The sequence below is a fragment of the Arvicanthis niloticus genome, chromosome 17, assembly GCF_011762505.2.
Source record: "Arvicanthis niloticus isolate mArvNil1 chromosome 17, mArvNil1.pat.X, whole genome shotgun sequence".
NCBI lineage: Eukaryota > Metazoa > Chordata > Mammalia > Rodentia > Muridae > Arvicanthis > Arvicanthis niloticus.
In genome coordinates this window covers 28,192,962-28,216,888 of record NC_047674.1, presented here as the reverse complement: position 1 = coordinate 28,216,888, position 23,927 = coordinate 28,192,962, and the positions used below count along the sequence as shown (strand labels likewise).

At 45.9% G+C, this 23,927-nt stretch overlaps 1 pseudogene; it reads left to right on the top strand.

Annotated features, from left to right (window-relative positions):
- Positions 1–5,673: 5,673 nt before the first annotated feature.
- LOC117722581 (dynein light chain 1, cytoplasmic pseudogene) lies at positions 5,674–6,203 on the top strand (annotated as a pseudogene).
- Positions 6,204–23,927: the final 17,724 nt, after the last annotated feature.

Here is a 23,927-nt window from a genome sequence, read left to right as displayed (position 1 = left end):
AGATTGAAGGGATGGCACCAGGCTGCAAAAAAAATTCATCTTCGATTACCAGCAGCCCATTGTTGAGCACAGAGATTAAGAATTCAGTTTTTAAAAATTTATTTTATTTATATGAGTACACTATAGCTGTCTTCATACACGCCAGAAGAGGGCATTGGATCCCATTACAGATGGTTGTGAGCCACCATGTGGTTGCTGGGAATTGAACTCAGGACCTTTGGAAGAGCAGTCGGTGAGTCAGTGAGTGCTCTTAACCCCTGAGCCATCTCTCCAGCCCAAGAATTCATTTTAACATCTTATTGGGCATCTGTCTTAAGTCTATTCCCTGCTGCTATAACAGTGCGGTGGAGATGAGCAATTAATACAGAGTAGACGTTTGTTTGCCTTGCAGTTCTGGAGAGAGGGAGGTCTAAGAGCATGGGGCAGCAGAGGGTTTCTGCTGAATGATAGCAGGGGCAGCTGGTGACAGCCAGCTAAGGTCTGTCACAGACATCAGTGTCATCATGGACTATCCTATCTATCTACTTAACTCTCCCCTGCCCCCCATCCACCTCAAGTGACAGAAGCATGTCTTTGGGGTTTAAATTTTCCAGCACAGGAACTTTGGAGGAGCATTTAAATGAGAATAGCAGCCAAGAGAAACATGGAGCTGCCACTGATCCAGCCGTATCGATGCGGAAGCTGAGACCTTATGCTTGTTCATCATCATGCAAGACATATTTGTTAATTACCTATGAGCCACTGGGCACTGTGTGGGACAGTGGTAAGACCTGGGCCTTAAGCTCAGTGAGCTGAAAATGGGACCCTGATAAAAGGGATAAAAATCAGTGTCCTAAGAACAGTAGAGAAACTGTATTTGACTTTCATATTTATTTATTCACTTTTTTTTTGTTTGGTTGGTTGGTTTTTTGTTTTTTGTTTTTCGAGACAGGGTTTCTCTGTGTAGTCCTGGCTGTCCTGGAACTCACTCTGTAGACCAGGCTGGCCTCGAACTCAGAAATCCGCCTGCCTCTGCCTCCCAAGTGCTGGGATTAAAGGCATGCGCCACCACTGCCTGGCTATTTATTCACTTTTTCATTTTCTTTCTTTTTTTCTTTTTTTCTCTTTTTTTTCCGGTTCTGATGCAATGTCCACAAGAGATCCCATGGCTCACTGGAACAGCCAGGTAAGCAGAATAAGGCTTCTCTGGACAAGACATGATGAGGAACTTCAGGTTGCCATGCAGGCCCCCAGGAGGAAGGCTTAGAGAAGGCAGTGTTTTGTTAGGATTAATCTGCTTGGGGCTTAGCCTTGTGATAGCAAGCAAATAGATCCCACTGCTTTTCAGCTTTTTCTCTCGAAAGAGAATTTGGCATTTTTTCCTTCTTTTCTACTGAGTGTGTGCTCTCTCCTCTTGTGAAGTCAGAACACCTTTTCTGTCCAGTGCTTAGATTAGCGCTGAAGACCCAGTAAGAATGAGGGGACACGAAAAACCAATGGGAATGGGGCTGGCTCTTTCCACAAAGGGGTGGCTGACCACCCGAAGGCCCCTAGATGAAAGCTCAGGAAATCTGCATGTGGGCCCCGCCCCTTGCTCCCTCACCCCCCTCCGTATCCCCTGCATGGAGGATATTAGGACCTAAAGAACATCAGAAATTGGCTACTACTGATTCTGGCAGAAGTCTGGTCTTAAATGAGACTCCCAGGAGAGTCTCAGGATGTGTGGGAGGGAATCTGAGAAGAGAGTAAAAGCCCTTTGAGTGACAGTGTGCCAGCCAGTGGGTTTCAGAAAGGGCGCTGGGTTTCTGTCGCTGAGACCCTCCAGGGCATGCAGCCATCCAGGGCATGTGGCCAAGGTATTCTCACGGTATCTCAGAGCCCTGCCTGCCTTTCACCTCATCTCTTCATCCTATGACATATGCTAGGAACTATTTGATACATGATGCCCCTAACCCAGGCTCAGTACAAAACCAGATATGAGGGCCCAGCTGCCTTCTGGTAAGACAGATGCGAACAGATGCACAGGAAGTGTAAAACAACTCCACTATGTTTTCCTTTTCCATTTTAGATAGAGTCACATGTCCCAAGGTATCCGTGAATCAGCTATGCGGCTGAGAACATCCTCAGACTTCAGATCTTCCTCTTTCTCTCCTCTCTGAATGCTCAGATTACAGAACTATGCCATCATGGCTGTTTTACAGTGGTGGGGCTCAAACCCAGAGCCTTGTGCACCTTGTGCACCCTACCAACCGAGCTAAAACCTCAGCCCCTGGTAACATTTTCCTGACACACCTTGGGTTTTTCATAGTAATGTATTACTTAAATCATGGATTTGTTGTTTTAAAGATTTATTTTAAAATCTTGTGTATATGTGTTGGGAAATACACACAGATGTACTTGAAGGTGCTTAGAGTCTAGAAAAGGATGCTCCATCCTCTGGAGCTGGAGTTACAGTTGTGAGCTCCCCAGTGTGGGTGCTGAGAGCCTAACTCTGGATCTCTATAAGAGGAGTATCTCCCTCTCTCTAGCCCTTGTTGTTGTTTTAAGAGTAAATTAATGCTGGGTATGGTGGTGTATACCTTTAATCCCTGGACTCGGGAGACAGAGGCAAGCAGGTCTTTGAGTTCAAGGCCAGCCTGGTTTACAGAGTGAGTTCCAGGACACAAATATACAAAGAAACCCTGTCTCAGCAAACAAACAAACAAACAATAAATTAATAAAGGTATTTTCTTCAAAAAATTCCCAGTTCTAAAAAGCTAATATCAACAGAACACACACACACACACACACACACACACACACACACACGTAGTTTGAAGGAGAAATGCCTTGAATAGGCTCATGTGTATATTTGTGTGTGTGTGTGTGTGTGTGTGTGTGTGTATTCTTTGTTCTTGTCTTTTGAGACAGACTCTAATGTTACCCTGGTTGGCCTAGAACTCCCTACATAGACCAGGATGGTAGTGAACTCACAGAGATCCTACTGCCTTTGCCTCCCAAATACTGATGTTAAAGGTATTTGACACTGCCCCCAGAAATATTTGAACATTTGGTTCTCAGTCAACCTTTGCTATTTGGCAAGATTTAGATGTGGCCTTGTTGGAATAAGAGTGTCACTGGGAAGGGCTTTGAGAATATAAAAAGTCTTGCTTTTTTAAAAAAAGCCCTGTGTATATTTTAAGTATATGGGTCTACATTGCAGTACATCTGCACACCAGAAGATGGCATTGACTGTGAGCTGCTATGTGGGTGCTGGGAATTGAACTCAGGACCTTCAGAAAAACAGTGAGTGGTCCTAACCACTAAGCCATCTCTCCAGCCCCCAACTCTTGCTACTTTTATTCTCTCCTCCTCTCTCTCCCCTCTCCCCTCTCCTCTGTACCCTGCTTTGAGCTTTCTGCTTTAGCTACCTGCGGCTGTGATTCCTTGCCATGGTGAACTTACCCCTCTGCAGCCATAAGTTCAAATAAACTCTTCAATAAGTTGCCTTGGCCGTAGTGTCTTATTACAGCAACAGGAAAGTAACCACTGTACACACTTAAGCTTCTGAGCCCCATGCTAATTTTAGGAGGATGAAACTAAAAGCTTGATAACTGGTATAGGTTATAAACCTCCTTTGCCTAATTTTTGAGAGATCTAATGAGCAAGATCATGTGAGCTATTCTTAATCAGCTACAGGAATTCCGAGAGGAGCAAAAGACATCCATCATCCACCCCAAGGTCTCTCTGGAGCATTGGTCATCTGTTACTGGATCGACCCTCTGAGATAATCAACTTGGAGAGACAAGAAGTTGACCTTGGCTCGCAGTTTTAAATGTCCCACCATTCCCTTCAAGGGGATTTTTGCAATGACACAAGACTGCCCACTAGGTCCACCTCATGACATGTCTACTACCTCCCCATACGGCCAAGCTGAGAACAAGTCTTTAATACATAGGCCTTTGAGGGACATTCTAGATCCATACTGTAGTGCCTGGGTGCCCACGGTGTCCTGGTATTCGGGCTCCTAGATGTTCCTGGATGTTTGAATCTCAATATAAAATAGTGTAGTGCTTGCATCCTATGCTACCTCCTATAGACCCGACACCATCTTATCGGACGCCTCAGTATAGGGCAATGTTCACACCAGGTAAGGAGCTGTTAACCTGAGCTCTTTACAGAGGAAGGCAGAGAAAATAATCTGTGAGTGTTCAGTATTGAGGCGAGTCTTTTAAAATCTGCTTGGTTGTGATGTGGGTAATGAATGCCATGAACACTGTTAGGTGACTTTATTGTTACTATTATTAATGCGTATCTGGAAGAAAAAAAAAATACTGCCCAAAGGATTCAGATGCTCTCCCTGTTTTTCTGTTACTGGACATTATGAATTGAATGTGGAATGTTCCTCGTGGGCCCCTTGGCTTAAACACTTGGTCCCTAGCTGGTGGAATTGTTTTCTGAAGTTGGAGACAGACAACACAGACACTGACAGACCCAGAGGCCGAGTCAGGGATGGAACTTAAGGGTTAGAGTCTACAGGTTCAGCTGAGGTCTCTGCCTCCTGCCCTGTCACTCGGATGTGAGAGAGCTGTCTGTGTTCCCACAGAGATGGGAAACACTCCTGTCAGCATGACCCAGCTGGCTTCAGCCAATGTGGCTTCCCTTCCACAAAGCACTATTCTCTCTCAAACCTAAATCCTGCCTCCTCGTCAAGAATTGTCCCAGAGAGTGGAGAATCAACAGGCTGGAAAAGGTTGATACAATTGTAACCGGCCTATGGCTCTACTTTTAGCAAACAACTCCTTAAAGTAACAGTCCAGGGACCTTTTCCCATGCCTTACCAGGCTCCACGGTTGAGAAATGCAGCTCTCTACAAATGAGCGATGTGTTCACTTGCGTAAGACTAACAAGCCACAGCAGCCCGCGAAGATAAGCTGTGACGTACATGCCAGTAAGTGTTGTTGCCGCTGATGCCTTTCTGACTGCTGATGTAGCCTTGTGCCGTGTGCATGGTGGCCAGCCTGACCAGCTTGCCTGCCACTCTATGGCCCCTGAAGCAAGCTTGGGGGAAATGACTACCACATGACCAGTGTGAGCACTGATTTTGTTGAATGGAAACAGAGCCAGGAAGACTGAGAAACAGTGTGGGACCTCGAGATGGCTCAGCAACTGAAGGGGTTTGCCACCAAACCCGATGACCTAAATTTGATCTTTGAGACCCACAGAGTGGAAGGAAAGAACTGAGTCCTGAAGGTTGTCCTCTGAACTCATGTGTACCATATATGTGTGGGGGCCCACACACACACTAAATACACACACACACTTAGAATACAATCTCTGTATCTCATGTATGTACATGTGTATGAGTGTCTGTGTGTCTGTGTGTGTGTGCGTGTGCATGTATATGTGCATGTGTGTTCACTGAGGACTGAACTCAGGGGCCTTCATACTTGATAGGCAAATACACTAGCACTGAGTTATATCTCAAACTGTTAGTGTTAGATCTCTAAGGTCCTCTCCAACTATGCAGTTTTGACACACTCTAGCCTTCAGCAGACCTGAAGTCTGACCACAGCACAGAGGCACATATATGATGCTGCTGTGGGTTAGATGTGGACACCCGGTTCACACGGAGAGGATTTAGTCCCTGCCTGGGTGTTAGCAGTAGGTCCTGGAGAGTGAGGAGCACGTGATCGAGTTAATGTCCATATTAAAAGTTTGAAAGAACTTAAAAGTTTGCCGCTGTCCTCTGCTGCTTCAGCAACGTCAGCACCTTCTCTAGGAACTCGCAGGAGCCGGCTGGCCCCTGTTCCACGGTAATCATGTGCGACCGGAAGGCGGTGATCAAAAATGCAGACATGTCGGAAGAGATGCAACAGGACTCCGTGGAGTGCGCTACTCAGGCGTTGGAGAAATACAGCGTAGAGAAGGATATTGCGGCCCATATCAAGAAGGAGTTTGACAAGAAGTACAATCCCACCTGGCACTGCATTGTGGGCCGGAACTTCGGTAGCTATGTGACACACGAAAGCAAACACTTCATCTACTTCTACCTGGGTCAGGTGGCTATTCTTCTGTTCAAGTCTGGTTAAAAGCATGGACTGTGCCAAACACCCAGTGATCCATCCGAAAACAAGGACTGCATCCTAAATTCCAAATACCAGAGACTGAATCTTCAGCCTTGCTAAGGGAACACCTCGTTTGAATCTGTTGTGTTTTGTACAGGGCATCATTCTCTGTACAAGTTTGTGGTTATAAATTTAGTAAAACAGTTTACATTTGTATTTATTTTCTAGTCCATACTTCTGGACCCCATTTTTTTTCTCCCTTTGGTCATTCCTTTAAAAATAAATCTGTTGGAGACGAAAAAAAAAAAAAAGTTTGAAAGAGCAACGCTTGCCATCTCTCCTTTACAGAGGGCACAGTGAGGTGTCTGTCCATAAGCCAGGGGAGAAACCAAAGCAGCAGCAGACGCAGCAGCTCAATCCTGGGCTTTCAGACTCTACAACGATAAAATAAATAAATAAAGAAAGAAATAAAGAAATAAACGTCTTACTCGAGCCATCTAAGCTGTGCTGTGGGGCTATGTTCTAGCAGCCTGCTCAGACGGAGGCAGAAGTAGTCTAAGCAGCCTCCTTCGGTAGAGGTGATGTCAGATCAGCTTGGCTTTTGCTTTGGACAAGACTTGGCAGCCTTTTGCTAGGAGTTGATTGTAGCTGGCTTCCCAAGAGTCTTGCCACAAAGCTCTCAGAAGGCTTGAGCCAACCAGCTTGTCTTAGCACGTGTTCAGTAGTAACCTGATGAGAAGCCACCCACTAAGGAGGAAGACTGGAGTGGAAGGCCCTGGGGCTGGGTCTCCTCTCCGTTGCTCTGTAGCTGCCTGATCAGGAAAGTTCTCGTGTGTGTGTGTGTGTGTGTGTGTGTGCACTCCGAGTACTAGCAGCTCACCAGGAGCAAGGCAAAGGGAGCAGCCCCCAGCTGCACACAGTAGGGACTGTCTAGAGCATTGGTCCTCAACCACTGGGGCGTGACCCCTTTGGGAGTCACATATCAGATATCTTTTGTGTATCAGATACTTACGTTAAGACTCTTAACAGTAGCAAAATTATAGTTATGAGGTAGCAACAAAATACTTTTATGGTTGGGGGTCCCCACAACATGAGGAACTGCACTAAAAGGTCACAACATTAAGAATGTTGAGATCTATCGGTAAAGACTCTGAAAGCAGAGGTCAGGGAGATGGCTCAGGGGGTGAAGAGCTTGCTATGTGAACATGACAGCTTGAGTTCGCACCCCCTGAGCCACTTAAAGCCAGTTGTAATCGTACATCTGTAACTCCACAATTCTACAGTGACATGGGGAACAGACACAGGACAAGCTTTAGAAGGCTGTGAGTCAGCTAGCCCAGCATTGGCAGTGGCGAGCAAGAGAGATCTTGTAGCCGGGAGGTGGTGGCGCACGCCTTTAATCCCAGCACTTGGGAGGCAGAGGCAGGTGGATTTCTGAGTTCGAGGCCAGCCTGGTCTACAGAGTGAGTTCCAGGACAGCCAGGGCTACACAGAGAAACCCTGTCTTGAAAAATAAAAAAAAGAGAGAGAGATCCTGTATGTACTGATACCTCAGGTTGTCCTCCGACTTCCACACATGCACCATGGCATGCACACACTTGCATATACCAAAGAATACATGTGTGCACATGCATGTACATGAACATGTAAAAACATAAAGCAATAACAACCAGGCAAAAACCCATCCATTTATTATCTGGGTGCTCTGAGAGGTCAGAACAAGCCAGTGATAAAATCCTCTGGCCCTCGTACTTGATGCCTTCTTTGTTTAAATTCTAAGCCATGACTGTGGCCCTTGTAGACAGGATGTCTTCACGGCCACCTTAGCATGCTATGTTGCTTACCCACTGTATTGATAATTTGTGGTACTGTCGTAAGTTGTTCCAAACTCAGTGGCTTCCAACACCTAGCTCACAGGTCTGCAGGTCGGAGGCCCAGCACAGTGTGGCTCTATAAGTCCCCACACAGGAACACAGGGTCCTCATCTAGAGGCTCTGGAAAGTTCCATTTCCTAATTCACTTCTGTTTTTGTCACAGGATTGGGGTCTCACTCCCTTGATGACTTTCAGCCAAGGCCTATCCGCAGCGCTTCCAACATCCAGATTCCTAACCATATTGGCTCCTTCATCTTCTAAGTAGCTGCATGTGTTTAATTCTTCTGAAGCCTCCAATCTCTGCTTTCCCACGTTTGAACTCGACATTCGGGTGTGAAGGGCTGATACTCACACCGAAACCCTGAACCCCCTCCCAACTTCATGTCTTTTTTTTTTTAAGTCCATTTTTTGCTACCCATATATGCATGGGTCAGGGGCTATACACTGGAGGATGGTTGGCCTTTCAGGAATCCACATTCTAAAAATAATCTCCTTTCTCTAGCAACCCTAAACTGACAATAGCTCTTCAGCTGGGGTGGGGGAATCCTCCACCCCATCCATACTAAAACATTGACTGGCTTGATGTTGTGCAGGTCTTATTAAGGCAGCCATGGCTGCTGGGAGTTCATGAGAACAGCATAGACTGATTGATACCGTCCCCTTACTGGCAGCTTTGCTCCTGGCCTTCAGTTTAATACATTCTCACTGAGTCTCCCGGGCTTTCTGTCAAAGTCTCCCAACGGTGTCCTTGGTATTCCAGAGGCACTGAGATTGTCCAGCAGGCAAGGCTTTCCTCGGACGGATGTTTTAAATATGTCTGCCTGCATGTCCCCACCAGAGTTCTTTCATTTAGAGACGCTGTGCGGTTATCAGTGACCTCAGTACCTCTCATGGTCCTCGGCCCATGATCTGGGTCTAAGACAAGCTTGTGGAAACTTACCTGGCTAGGCAAAATGAAGCTTGCTGGATTAAGAGGGTGTCTGGGAATTCTCTGGAAGTCTTGTTTAACAATGTGACTCTGATCTCCCGGGTTGATGAGCAGTTCCTTCCTCCGGCAGGAAGTGCTGGTTGGCTTCCCCAGTCAGGAATCCTTCCCCTTATGACTGTGAGTGTATTGTCATGGAAGGGGCAAGCAAATCTAAAAATCTAAGAGTGAGGAAGGTCTGTTAAGGTCAACGTGGCTGACACAGGAGTCCACGTTTAAATGCATTATTGATTTAAAGGATAGTCTGGTAGTTTTAAAAGCCATCCTCGAATATTTTAGTCTCTGTCTCTCAGGTAGATGGTAGGAATGTACTTTTCTTTGCCTATGGTAGTCAGGCATGGCTGTCAAGTTTGCTGGGGCCGTTGAAATAGGAGCAGAAGTTGTGGGAGTCTGTGCGATTCTCTGCGTTGTTTCCTGTGTCATTGTGACTGTGGTGTTGTGGGCAGAGGAGACCCATCTAGCTAGGTTCCTATCTCATTGTAGAAATTCCCCCCTCGCACGTACTGAACAAATAGCACCAGGAAGACGGAAACTCTTCCTGCGTCTAGTCACCATGGCCTGGAGGTGGGGTGGGATGGCGTTTTCCTGACACAGCGCCTTTCCTTTCCTGACTGACACCAGGGACCTGAGGCAGGTAAGAGGCCGGATGGGAAAAAGTTCAAGACCAACGGCAGACTTGGTACTTTTGAGTATTCAGGGATAAAGTGTGTCACCACAGCCAGAGAGTGAGTGACTCCCAGCTAAGATGGTTTTGTGGCATATGCTGACTGTTGGTCACAAGTGGCAGGGACGGGGACGACAGGAGAAGTGGCAAGAAAGAATGTTTGTCATGCCTGAACAACTTGGCCTCAGAGACTGCTCAGTCCCCTCCTGGAATGAGTTGGCTCTCAGCAGAGTAGTTATAACCCAGACTTCCTGTGTGGGGAGTGGGGTTCAGCTGTGGGTCAGTTGTTCTCTGAGCACACACACCAAAAGGCTCAGGCTCTGGATCTGAAGCCACTCACACAGAACGGAGTTTCTCTGGGGATGGTGGTTATCTGTACTTTCATTCTACAACTCTCTGCATTCCTGGGCTCTGAGCCTGCCACAGTGAGCAACTGAGTTTCCTGGGCAGTGTGAACGGCACATGGCCAGATAGCTGGCAGTCGTGTACAATGGGGATTATTTAATACATGCTGTCAGGAAGAAGGGCACATAACTGGTCCAGGAACTCTAAACAGAATGAAGCTGTTAGTCACTGAACCAGGACTTTAAGGACCTGCTTCTGCATTTCAACCTCCCCCCACAATTATAGAGAAACACAAGCCTTCCTTCGGTGGCTGGCAGGCACAGAGAAATACCGAGTTGCCTGAAGATCTGAGCGCATCATGAAAAGTTCTCAGAGTTCAGGGTCTTGGAACAGAGTGTTCGTGGAGCGAGGCTTATGATTCACAGCCTTGGGTTCACCCTGTGGTCAAGCCAGAAAAAAACTAGTAGGGAGCCAGGTATCTGGAGTGAATTAACTCTTCCTTCCTCTCCCCCTCTCCCTGCTTCTCACCCGCCTTCTCTCCTCTCCTCTCTTCCTAATTATGAGCAGTACTAGAAACAAGAACTGGTCTTAACCATCGAACCTCCACATCTGGATCTTCCACATAGACAGTTTTGACAAGTAAGGAACAAAAAAATCTCTGGAAAGAACTTCAGGACCGGAGATGCAGGAATCTCTTCTTGTTCTGCTTCCCCCCTCCCCCCAGCATGGTGTTCCTAGGTACCAAGAGTCTAAGACATCTAGAGATGCATGAATCGTCAGAAGGATGCAGGCTGGTTCTATGCAAACATGACACTATGCTCTCTCTGTAAGGACCCTGTAAGGTAACACGGGTTCTGGCTGTAATTGCCTCCCTGTAGACTCAGAGAGAAGACTGTTAATGACTGAGGCCTCTTCCAGTGATAACAGTGGCCGGGTCCATCTGGAGTTCATACTGCTGCTTCCTAAAAGCTCCCACGGACAAAATGTCTCATCTTCTAAGTCTGCCTCAGAGTTCACCTCCAGGAACTACATCTACATCACGCATTGGTGGCTGCTCAGGGGTAGACACGCATATGTACAGAAAACATGCACTTTTTGTTCACTCCATATTTTATTGGTATTTCATTGTTAGTTTCACTATATATATTTGCTATATGTGGCACTCTATCTATCTATATGTATATTAGATAGATTTAATATTATATATTACATATTACATACACATTACATAAGGACAGTTTCATACCAGCGTATATTTCTTATTGTGTTTTTAAAAAACAACTGTCCAGGCATGTTTTGTTTAGTTTAAATATAAGGAACAGTGTGTGTGTGTGGAAAACAAAATCCTACCGCTCTGATGAGAATATCCCTGATTCTATATTTTTCATGACCTTGCAACCTCACATCCCACCTACCTGAGCCACACCCAGGTCTTCATGGCAGAGTCTCTTCCTCCTCCTTCTGACTCAGTCCCAGCACTGTCTGTGTGGCACACAGCCCCCCCCCCCCCCCAACAGTTGGTGATGAATATCATCCTTAGCTGAGGAGAGGTGGGGGGCAGGGTGATGCTCTGGGCCAGAATCTGTCCTAAGTCAAAGTTAAGGCCCCAACTCCCAGCAGCTTACTTAGTAACAGCGAGACTGCCTTTATTCTTCCCGGTTCCCACACACCCAGCCAGGAAGAGGGAAGGGGTAGCAGGCCTTCAGGAGTTGGGGATCTACAGCTCTTCTGCCTGTGAGAACTCAATCTCTAAGCTGGGCTCCAGCCTCCTGACTTGGGAACTGGTTTTCTTGTCTCCCCCTGGGCACTTTTTCCAGGAGCATCCACTAGATGGCCTACAATGAACGCCACCTTTCAGGAGCATGCCTGGATGAGGGAAATCGAAAAGAACTGCTTTCTGGCCTTCCTGGTTAGCTGTTTGCTTCGCCTTCACAATCAATTCAAGTCAATCTCCTTCAGTGTAAACATACTAACCACGCAACGAACTCCACAAGACAAAGAGTGTTGAGACTTGTCTTTAGCTCAGACTGGAAGCACAACAAGTGATTTCTGAGTCACAGCACAGACGAGAAAGAAGTAAGTAGTAAAATAAGCCCAAGGCCTACTACACAAACGAGTTTGAATAAAGAGAAACGACAGACAAGACCTTGTACTGGTGGAGCCAGGGTAACTCAAGCTCCATGCACTTTGGGGGCAGGCATGTGGTATCGCCACTCATGTAGTTGTGGCTTTTGTAAATATGCCCTTAGTTATAAAAGCCAAAGATGGCTTGAACTCTTTGACCAGGGAAACTTCGAAGATTCTAAAAGCTAAAGAAAAGCAGCCAGGGTTAAAAAACAAAACAAAACAAAAAACAAACGTTGTCTCTGCTTCTTGTAGTAACAGAAACTTGGACAGAAGCCCAGGGGCTGATGGTAAGGAGCTGACTCAGCCAAAGGGCTGCAGAGAAGATGGAAAGTGTGAACTGCACTGCCCGGGATACAGGAAGTCAGGCTGAGTGGCTATTTTCTCTGTTTAAATGTAGATTTTTCGAGTTTGGGGGATGAGCATTAAGAGCAGACTGCTTTTGTCTGAGTAAACTCTTACACAATGACTGTGGCTACTTGTAAAGAAAACCCCAAAGCTGTGCTGGATCCCCAAACCGGCTCATGAGGGCAAGGCGAAGTATCATGTGTTCTAGCCCAACCTGGGCTACTTAGTGAACGCACGCATGTGTGTGTGCGCGCACACAAAGTAAACTCAACAGCCACCTTCTGCTGGAGGATGTGAGCTGATTCTAGAGTAGATTTGTGGGAGCAGCATGAGGGGAATTTTAGTCACTCTGGCCTCCTGTAACAAAATGCCACAGATTGGTAGAATTCACAAAAGCTTGGAGTTCAGAGGCCATCAAGTACCAGAGGAGTCATTCTGAAAAGGGGATGGATTGGATTGGAGCCCTCTCTTCTTCTCTTCCTGTCTTTTCTGTGTGATCCCCTCTGCTGTGCAAAGCTGTAGACAGAAGTCCCTGTCAGATAGAAACCGCTTCATCTTGGACTCCTAGCCTTCTGAACAGTTGAGACGGGCATCCCAAATTTGTAAATTCTCCAGCCTCATCTACAGCGTCGAAAACAGATGGAGAATCTATGCCGTGAGAGATGAAGGTTTGACCGGTGGGAATGGGGAAAGGAATGCAAACACTTAATCCATTTCAGGGGACATGTCCATCAACATGCTAGGTGGCACCCAAAAATACCCTGGTCACAGAGAAGCCCTAACCCACTTTCCCTGTGAGCGTTATCAAGGCTCTGTTGGGGAAGGCTGGGCTCTTGTAGGCTGGCCCACACATGCTAAGGTAAATTACCCTCTGCTCATTCTAACACTAACTGTCAGTCATGTGCTTTAAATTTAGACACAGCATTTTAACCCCAAATCAGGCTGTTAGAAGACCCTACACTGTCCTGTCTTGTCTCACAGTCTGCCATTAATCTGAACTAGTTGCTGTTTTGCTTTCATTTGTTGTTGTTGTTGTTATTGTTTTGTAAGTATATGTAACTAGTTCTTTAAGAATTTCATTCAATATAATTGATTACATTCACCATCCCTTCCTTATAACTCTTCCCAGATCCACCCCTCCCAATTTCATGTCCGGGCGTATTTGTTTTTCAAGACAGAGTCTCTCTATGTAGCTCTGGCTGTCCTGGACCTACTCTGTAGACCCGGCTGGCCTGGGACTCAAAGATTCACCTGCCTCTGCCTCCTGAGTGCTGGGATTAAAGGTGTGCAACCATGTCCAGCTCTTTTTAGTAACCCATCAAATCTAATCTGTACTGCATTTACTTGTGGGCATGGGGTCACATACTACAGCATGGTTGACGTACTAGGGGCCTCACCCTTAAAGAAAACATCAACTCTCTCTCTCCATTCCCCTCCCTCCCTCCCTCATGTCCATGATAGATTGTCAACTAGGTTGATGTCAAGCAGTTCTTAGGCAAGGGGCCATAGATGTTCTGTGTTCATGAACACAGCGGTCCCGCCATGCCCAGAGAACACACTTTGGTGCCCTGACCCCGGTCTCTGACAACCTTTCTACCCGGTCTTTATTTGTGGGGGAGGGGGCTGTGATGTCCCATCTGTGGCTGAGCGTTCCATTGACACTTCTTCCCTGCACTTTGACCAGTTGTGAGCTTCTGTGTTAACCATTGAGTCTGAGAGCCGAATTCTCGGTGGGTACAGAGACATAGATTTAAAGGGCTGCTTGATTCCATGTCACTCAGCAGAATGATAGACTCACCCCTGGGGCCTATGAGCGCCCCGACATGGGTTCTTGACATATTTAAAGTGCTGAACATGTACTTCTTCCTGTAGTGCAGGCCTTAAATACGACCAGAAAGTGGTTGGTTTCTCCCCCCCAAAAACGTTCTCGCCACTATCACTCTCATTTCTGTGGTTCATGGTTTTCTCAGCTGGGTAAAATTTTTGATGACCACCCCTTAACCCCCTGCAGCCTACACAGCACTTTCGTGTACTCTGAAAGCCAGTGGGGAGTGGAAACCTGCTGGTTAGTACCATCTTAGTTTTGCCGTGTCTTCTTATGAAAGTATGTGGTGTCTTTAGCTATTTACCTGTCCCATCAAGTTCTGATGGGTAACCAAGAACAAGAGCATTAGTGCGCACTATCTTGAGGACTCTTCTGGGCACCCCTAATTTGAACTCATTTAAGGGACAATTTAACTAAAGAGACAAAGTCATGTGGCAAGACACCATCTGATTGGATGGCTGGTTTTCATTAAGGAGACTCTCTTAGCATCTCCACTCTGCACTAAATGGTAGAAGACAGCAGAGATCTGGTTACTATGATATTTGGAGAACTCTCAAGTACTGCACTTAAGGGTGACACAGTCCAGACTGTTTCTTTCTCCTCTAAGATAGGAGTGAAAATAAAAACATAAAAAGCAACATAGAAAACATATCCGTATTTATGAGGGCTGAGGAGATAGCTCAGTTGTTGATGTTTGCCTGGCAAGTAAGAGGAATTTCAAAATCAGGGAAGGTAGAGTCAGGAGATGTCTAGGGCTTGCTGGTCAGCTAGCTGAACTTAATGGAGGAGTACCAGACCCAATGTGAGACTGTCTCAAAAACAAGTCAGCACCTGAGGAGGAGTACCTGAGGTTGACCTCTCAAAGATATACAAGCATACACACACACACACACACACACACCCCAAAAGCATTACCAACCACATATTATGTTCTGTACCCTGTGGTGATGCATTAGCCCATTTACTGTTGCTATAAAAATGACTGAGGCTGCTTAAGGAACACAAGGAGAGGTTTATTCAGCTCACTTCTATCCAATATTATGTGGTTCCATCAGGTTGGCCTCTGGTGAGGGCCTTTTGGCTGCATCATGAGGGATAGCATTGTAGGGGGGAAAAAAAAACTACAAAAAGAAGAGTCATGAGCAAAGACAAAACCAGAGAGATTTGAGGGTGTGAGGCTAGGTGTGAACCAGCTCTTGCAGGAACTAACAGGAGTCCTTTGAAAAACACATGTACTCTCTCAGATGACAGCAGTGTGAACTGTCATGGAGCCGCCGCTTAGCTGTGTGTCTACCTGTTATTATCTCTATACTGGGAAACAAAGTTTCCAGCATGTAAAGCTTTCAGTGACACACTGAGACCATGTCTCAGTGTCAGCAGGCAGGTATTGAAGAAGAGTCATTACACAAGACAGGTGTCTGTCAATACTGACCCAGTGACTGCTCCAAGAGTTACGAAGATTATAAACTTAACATCAGTGGTGCCTAGCCAATGGGAATGCCGCAGGTGAGCGAGGGATCGGAGTAGTTGTGTTTCATAGGGAGGCCGGAAAGATAAAGAGAGGTCACCTGAGTACAGAGGAGAAGAGGAAGGGATGGTGGGGGTGGGGTGGATGTGAAGTCCCAGGCACAGTGAAGGAAGGATCATCCAAGTGCTGGGATGGCCAGTGTGGAAGCTGGGGGGGGGGGGGGGGGGCTGGGTTGTTCACACTCTTTAGGCCAAATTAAGGAAATTCTAGGAAAAAAAAAAATCACAGGAGAGTCTAAAGCTGTGGTCAATTGGATGGGAAGCAAGGGATGATGGGAGTAGGCTTGACCATGAGTGGGTGTGGAGACAGCAAGAGATGAGCTTGTGAGCTATTTTAAGAAGACATGCAGCAGGACTAAACAAAGGCTTGGCCATGGGAACCCGGAAAAATGGTTTGAGGATTACAGATGTTGGCAACTGACCAGGGAGGCTTTGGAAGAATAACTTAGAGAGGAAATGGTGAATTTGGACTTGGAACACTTGGCTGAACTGGTATCTCCATGGCCTCCTAAAATGATGTTGACAGAGAGAGAGAGAGAGAGAGAGAGAGAGAGAGAGAGAGAGAGAGAGACCACATCTAAGAGTCAGAGCCACTGGGAAGAGTGGGCGCAGTGGTTAAAAAAAACAAAAACAAAAACGGGAAACCTAGGCCTGAGCATGGAGTCATTAAGTTGAGTAGGGGGAGGCAGAGCGAGCCAGGAATAGCTCTTAAGAAACCTGAGGAAGTCTGTGATTGCAATGTTCTGAGCCTGCGTAAAAGGCTGGGGTAGCTCCTGAGCTGTGACAAATGCCATGATAACTTGCAAAGGCACACATGGCATTAGATCATGGTGGCTATTCCAGAGGCTTTAACAAGAGGATTGGAATTTCAAGGCCTGCTTGGACTACGGAGAGATGGAAGACCAGCCTAGCTGAGGCTGAAAAGATGGTCCAGTGAATAAAATCACCTGCCGCTCCAGAATGAGAGTCTGAGTTTTAATTCCAGGACCCACATAAAAAGCGGGGCATGGTTGCTTGTAATCTCAGAACTGAGTTGGGCTAGGTGGATTTCTGGGGGCTAGGTGGATTTCTGGGGGCTAGGTGGTTATCAGCCTAGCTCTGGGTTCAGAGAGAGACCATAGCTCAAGGGATTAAGATGGAGAATGATAAAGCAGAGTGTCCAGTATTGTCATTTGGCCTCTGAGTACATATATATGCCCCTCCCATCATACACATGTATATCACACACACACACGGGGAGAGAGAGAGAGAGAGAGAGAGAGAGAGAGAGAGAGAGAGAGAGAGAGGAAGAAGAAGAAGAAGAAGAAGAAGAAGAAGAAGAAGAAGAAGAAGAAGAAGAAGAAGAAGAACAAGAGGAGGAGGAGGAGAGAAGCCTGGCTAACTTAGAAAGATTTTACTTACAAGAAGAAAAATGAGGCCACAGTTTTTAGCTTCATGGTAGGGTATTTTCTGAGCATCTGTGAGGCTTAAGTTCAATATCTTAAGTTCAATACCCAGAACCACACTAAACTGACAAAAACCATCAACAAGCCACTTACAAGGTGGAAAGATGTGTTTTAACTCAGGTTTTAGAGATGTTCGTGGATAGTTGGTTAGTTCCGTTTGGACCAAAGTAGGTAGAAAGTTATGGTAGGGGGAGCTACGTGCTTCATGGTGGTTAGGCTGAGAGAATAAGCAAGGTCCCAATGTCCCCTTCAAGGGTACACTTCCAGTGATTCAACTGTCTTCCAGCAGGCTGCAGCCCTTAACAGTTCCTCCACCTCCCAGTTGAGCTGGGATGACAAGCAAGCCCCCGAATCCAGGCCTTTGGCAAAGTGACATTGAAGATGGAAACAAGGTTTATCTCAGCTTTGAACAAAGCTGTATCAGACCCTGACACTGGGCATATGATTGATAGACACCTTGGCCTCTGAAAAGGCAAATACTGAATGTAAAAAAGTCATTGGATCATTAAAGACAGGGCAGTGCCTATGGACGAATGGATAAAAGACACGACCAATATCAGTTCTAATGTGTACCATGCTAGTATAATAGGTCAATCTATAGCTAGAGATTTCCAATACCAAAATGCCTGGTGCTTCAATTGTGGGAAATATAGTCATTTGCAAAGAGATTGTGTCCAAACCAAAAGCCTCAGAAAAGTAAACAAGCCATTTCTAGGGGTTATGGTTTTCTTAAACATCAAACAGAAAGAACGCCTAGGCTTCCTGGAGTGTGTATGTGATTCTGCAAAGCCTGCAGTTGGGTTCAGGAGCGCAGATCCAAAGGAGATATTCAAGGTAATGTCTTACCATAGGAAATGGCTTTGGGGGCCTGGCTCAGAAATTACAAACCATTAGCCATGGGTAAACATCTTACTCTAATCCCCACAAACTCAGTGCTATAAAATAACTACTGGATATTATGGTCCTTTGCCTTCAGGGACAGTAGGAATAATCTTGGGAAGGAATGGATTGACTTCCCAAGGATTCATTGTGCAACCAGGAATTATAAATGAAGATGTCAAAGGAGAAATTAAAGTTATGGCTTATGTAAAAAGAGAGATGCAAGTTTAACACAGGTGATGGGATTGCTCACCTGCTACTGTTTCCATACATCACAGGCAAAGCCGCTCTCTGGTCGAAAGAGCAGGAGGGATCTCCTGAAACCCTTGGCTACTGACCCGTTAAGTGCTTAGTTAACTGAAAATGACTTTGTTTCTAATTTCCTGCTACCCACAGCACAATCAGTGGCCTAAAACAGAAAGGGGAAATGAAGTAACAATTGTGGAGGTTTGGTTTTTTTTAAAACCACAGAAATAAAAGAAAGTGTTTTCATTTTAATCCCAGGTGTGGGATATGGGCCTGCTTTGGGCCTTCCTCAGCAGCTGACTAAGATTTGTCTCATGCTCTAGCAGAGGGGTGGTTTTGCCACCTGCAGATAGTTTCTGCGATTGTGACATTTGGAATTCTGGGAACTTTTCAGAGGGCATATAAATGCTAAGGGCTGGAAGAGGCAGGGTGAGTGGTTACTGGTTTTATAGATGTGCTCAAAAGAGAAACAAAAGGAAACAAATTAGATTCAGGGATCTCTCTCTCTCTCTCTCTCTCTCTCTCTCTCTCTCTCTCCTTCCTCATTCTTCGTTCTCTTCTATCTAGCAATAGGGGAGAAACTGGGGAGATAAAGGGTGGGAAAAAGAACCCACAAAGTAGTAGAAGCCAACTACAAGACCTGATATCAACACCTTTAGATCTTTCTTTTTGGGGACATCTGAGAAGCTTCCAGTATCCCTCCGAGAAGACTGCCTGATGTACAAGCTGAGGAGGTACTCTAATTCCCACTCTCGTGGTTCCTATGCCCTTAGAGCCCTGGCCCCCTACTGTGCCAGGTGGTGTGGTCTTGGCACTCTGTCTTTTCCAGAGGCTGAACTTCAAGGCTCCTGGCAGAGTTAGGGGAGGCAGAATCAACTGTACTCCAGCATGGTTCAGGTCCCATAAGCTTCTCTTCTAGTGGTGCCCAGGGCAGCCGTTTTCTGTTTAAGGATGCTGCATTTGAAAGCCACAGAAGCTGGTGCCCTGCATTACCAGACTGGACTCCTACTCGATGCCCAGGTTCTAAAGCCTTGTTGTTCTGTCTCTTATCCCCTCACACTATCCGTTTACCATAGCATGACAGGGTTTCCAGAGAAGTTATAGTAAGTCTCCTTCCATTAGCTACAATGTATCAACACCCTAGACCAAGGTGCCCCACCTAGCTGTATAGAACCAAAGCAACCCACAAGTGTGGCCAACTACAGTCTTAGGCTTTGGAACATGTACTTGGAACTGTCTTCATCCCTTGCTACTCATAGGGAGCTAGCTCCAGGACCTGAATTTGGAGAGTGCTGAAGTTCCTTATATGAAATGCAGAAGTCTTTGCATATGACCCACAAACATCCCCCCTATACTTTGTCAAGGAAAACACAGAGAGAGTCTTTTCCTTAAAATAATATTTTACTTCTGTATCTGGGGGCTGGAGGTTGTTGTTTGGTTGATTGATTTGCTTTCGTTTTTTGAGACAGGCTCTCATGCTGTAGCGCTGGCTATCCTGCCTGGAACTATGTAGACCAGACTGGCCTCAAACACAGAGACATCTGACTAGCCCTGCCTCCCAAGTGCTAGGTTTAAAGACATGCACCACAATGCCTGGTAGGTATGGATGGTTTGCTGCATGTGTATAGGTATATTACACTCATGCCTGATGTCTGTGGACTCCAGGAGTCATTCTCAAAGCTTCTACAACTGAAGGTACAGATGGTTGTGAACATATGGGGTGATGGGAACTGAACCTAGGTTCTCCGGAAGAGCAGCCAGTGCTTTTGACCACCAAGCAATCTCCCTAGTCCTCAGAAAAGAATTTTTAATAATGGAATTTTAATTTGAGAACAGAGACCAAGAGTGATTTGCAAGCAATCCTCACTAGCTAATGCCAAAAGTACATCAATGCCTGGCAAGCAGCTATACACAGAGAAGGGATTCAAGGCTCTGAGCTGTTATTCTCAAATAAATGAATTAAGGGCCTGCAAGAGGGTTCAGAGGGTAAAGGCACTTGCCGGCAAGCCTGACAAGCCCAGGGTTAAATCTGTAGAAACTACTTGGTGGAAAGACAAAGCTGGCTCTTGCACGTTGTCTTCTGACCTTCACACGCACAGCGTGGCACATGTGCACACCCACAGTAAATTAAAAAAAAAAAAAAACTAAGTGTAAATTATTTAAAATAATAAGAGTGTAGACCTGGATGAGTGGATGAGCTAGCTCGAGCTCTGGTGTGTCTAGAAAATGAAGAAACAATTAAGGTGAACTAGGAGAGAAGAGGCTGAGGTAGTTTCAAGACTGTCCTCCATGATCTGACTGGGGAGCATGGAGAAAGTCAGCCTTCTGGGCCAACTTGGCAGTTCTCTATTCAGTGGCTAAAGAAAAAAAAAAAAAAAAAAAAAAAAAAAAAGAAAGAAAACTCTTTAAAGGCTGACTGCTTGGCTGGTTTGGCCCAGCAGGGTATTTTCTCTGACACTCTTTGGACTTAAGCCTTTTCCCTGACCTCTTCTTGGCTCTATCTTAGAAAGAAATGACAAGCATGTTTTCATCAGTATGCTTGCTGTCTGCCTGAGATTATTTGTAGATGACTTACAACGCCCAGACAACCCTAACACCACACAAAATACTCATACACAGAGGATGAACTCAACTTAGTTGAGGACAAAGAAAATTAGATTCAGTCCAGGCCATTTGGATCTGCAAACCTGGAAAACTCAGACGCAAGCACCAAGGTTTAATGAGACAGCTGTGATGTTAACAGTTTTGTAGGTCAGGAGTCATGATTGGCACTGGAAGAGTTAAAATGGAGTCTTGTTTTCTCTGTGTAGCTTTTAAGGGTCCTCTGTATGGAAAGGCAGCGAAGGTGAACAAACAGAATTCAGGAAACTGGTTTGTCCCCGTGGGCCTGAGGGGATGTACCTGTGGTCCAGGAGTCCCCTATAGTCCTGTTTTCTGAGACCAGATTTAACAATGGCTTCCCAACTCCATTTTAAGTACCTAGAACCAATGTTGATCCATTTTGACTTTCTTCCTTGGCAATGAAAGAACCACGGAGACACAGAGACCAAGAGAGGTGCTGGGATCCCCACCCCTGTTTAGTATGGAAGTTTTTTAGATGGATTTTTTTTTCCCTTGCCAAAGTTGTTTGAATGTGTGGACGAAGGGACCATGGGCCAGTGACATGTGGCATCCATGGTGATGTCACCAGAGACAGAATAAGAAAAGTTTAGGAATGTGATGCCCGTGTTTAGCATGGTGAATACTGACATGCTCTTTAAGCTCAAGAAAATGACTGGATTTCCCCCACCCCTGAAATCTACAAAGAAACTTTATAAAAATTATATTAGCAGAAGTCCTAATAGAAGTATGAAGGGGAAGCAAACCCAGAAAACGACCTTACCACGATCTATCTGTTCTTCACGGGTTTGTTGGTTTTCAAGGTCTCAACCAGTTTTGGTCTCTAAAACCTGATTCACAATTTTCAAAGTATCTATCCCCAAACCAAATCCTATACGAAAGTGGACATTTCCCCAACTCCCACCAGTGCCTAAGTCAGGTGACTCTGGGGAACCATTAGCTGCTTCAGAACATTAACTGCATTTGCAATGATGTTCCAGTCACCTGAGAGGGATTGCAACATTGTGTCCTCCACTATGAAGTTTCCTCATTCCAGTGCCCAAACCTCATCCACAGGGCCTGGCTGTCCTTGCCCTGGCTTCTATCTTCCTGTCTGCCAGTGCCTCCCTCTCTCCCTTAGAGGGTCTTTCCGGGACACTATGACTTGGGATCTCATAGCAGTACCTGGATTTGCTGTGCCAGGAAGGGTCTTAGAGGCCATCTTGCTAGCATCCTTGCTTGAAGACAACTTGCTTACTTTCTGGGGTCTGGAAACTCACTACCAAAAAGCTCTCAAGGAGCCTAGGAAAGATTCATGAAGCTCTTGACTCTTTCTGTACATTTTAATAGAGTAATTGTGATCTGATCCAGGAGTCTTGTCTAACAAAGCTAGACCAGGTATTCCACCGTGCTAGAGTTTGGGAGACCCAGTTGCAGCTTGGGATCCAGATTGAGAGGGGGACAGGCCTGAATGTACAGACTGGCAAGGAAAGAAAGCCTATCTGTTTACATAACCCTAGGAGGCCAAATAGCAGTCCACCAGCTCTGTGCGCCTGGCCCTGTGGTCCCTGTCTCCAGCTGTCCTGTGACTGCCTGCTTTCCATATGTATCTCCTGCTGTCCTGTCCTCATCCACAGCCAAGTATGCACCCCTCCTCATCCGTCCTTACCCCTGAGTACCCACTTTTCTTCCCCGCTGCCTGAAGCCTGGACTGCTGGATTATCCTACATAGAGCCTGTAGCTTGCTATAGAGGATGGTGTATTGACTGTCCCTGATTCCTACCCCAAACTACACTTACCACACTTTCTTGTAACAGGGCTCTGGTATATGGACTGTTCAGGCTACACCCGTGAACAGAACAACACAAGTAGGAGCCCTGGGTCTGGAGAGGGCCAGGCAGTTACTGTGCCAACTGGAAGCTCCTGGGAGGAGAAGCTCTTTGGTTACTGTTGACAGATGGCTTTCTGCTGGGAATTGCTCCTGGAACCCTACCCTGGAGTGGACTCTCCAGCTCCTACTGTGACTTTGTGAAGTAAAAACAACCTACTCTGTCATGGGGACAGTGAGTGGGCCAGAGTACTCTCTGATGTTTCCAAGAAACCGACATATGTTTGAATCAGTCTCTGCATCTTCAAATTCAACCAACTCTGATAAAAAAAAAAAAAAAAAAAAAAAAAAAAAAAAAAAAAAAAAAAAAAAAAAAAAAAAAAAAAAAAAACCTGAGGAAAGAATTTTTGTCTGTATTGAACACACACATCCTTGTCATTATTGCCCCTAAACAATACAGTGTGACAAGGATTCCATAGCATTTATGTCACAGCAGGTACTGCATGTCATCTGGACATAATTATCCAGACAGATGTGCAAGGAAGGGCTGTATTCAAACACTGCTCTGTTCTGTACAGAGGACCCAGTCATCTGTAAATTCTGGTATCGTGAGTCATCCCAACCCACCATGGACAGCAAGGGACATCTGTATGCAGATATGTACATACATGGCTATGTACATATGCACCTACACATGTGCACAGTGTCTCCTTTAACAAGGTGCAGCTTTCACCATATTTTGGAGATAAACTGAACCTCTTGGAGTTACAACTGACCCACAGTTTTATGGCTAGCCTATAGTCTAAATTATTCCATTTAAACTGTCACCTAGGTGTGTCTCCTAGGAAAGGTAGGCTTCCTGAGTCCCAGCTGGTCATCTCAGGTGGCCAGCAAGGTTGCCCGTGGGTGGCTGTCACCTTAAATGCTTCACAAATGTCCTTCAAAGAGGGAGCAGCAAAGGACAACGGTGTAGGAGCTGCACACCGGGGCCCCTGGCTGGTCCTCAAATCCAAATGTACTATCCTATGCATTATCTGGAATTTTAGGAGCTGGCAATATGATAGCTATTAATTTCCCTTTCATATGGCTACATTTCCTTAGGGTCAAGGAAGAGATTAGGCTTGGGTCTCCAGCCCTGGAATCTCAAGTGTGGTCCCAGCCAAGGCTGCCACCTGTGAACAGATGGGTCCACGGTGTGTGTGTGTGTGGGAGG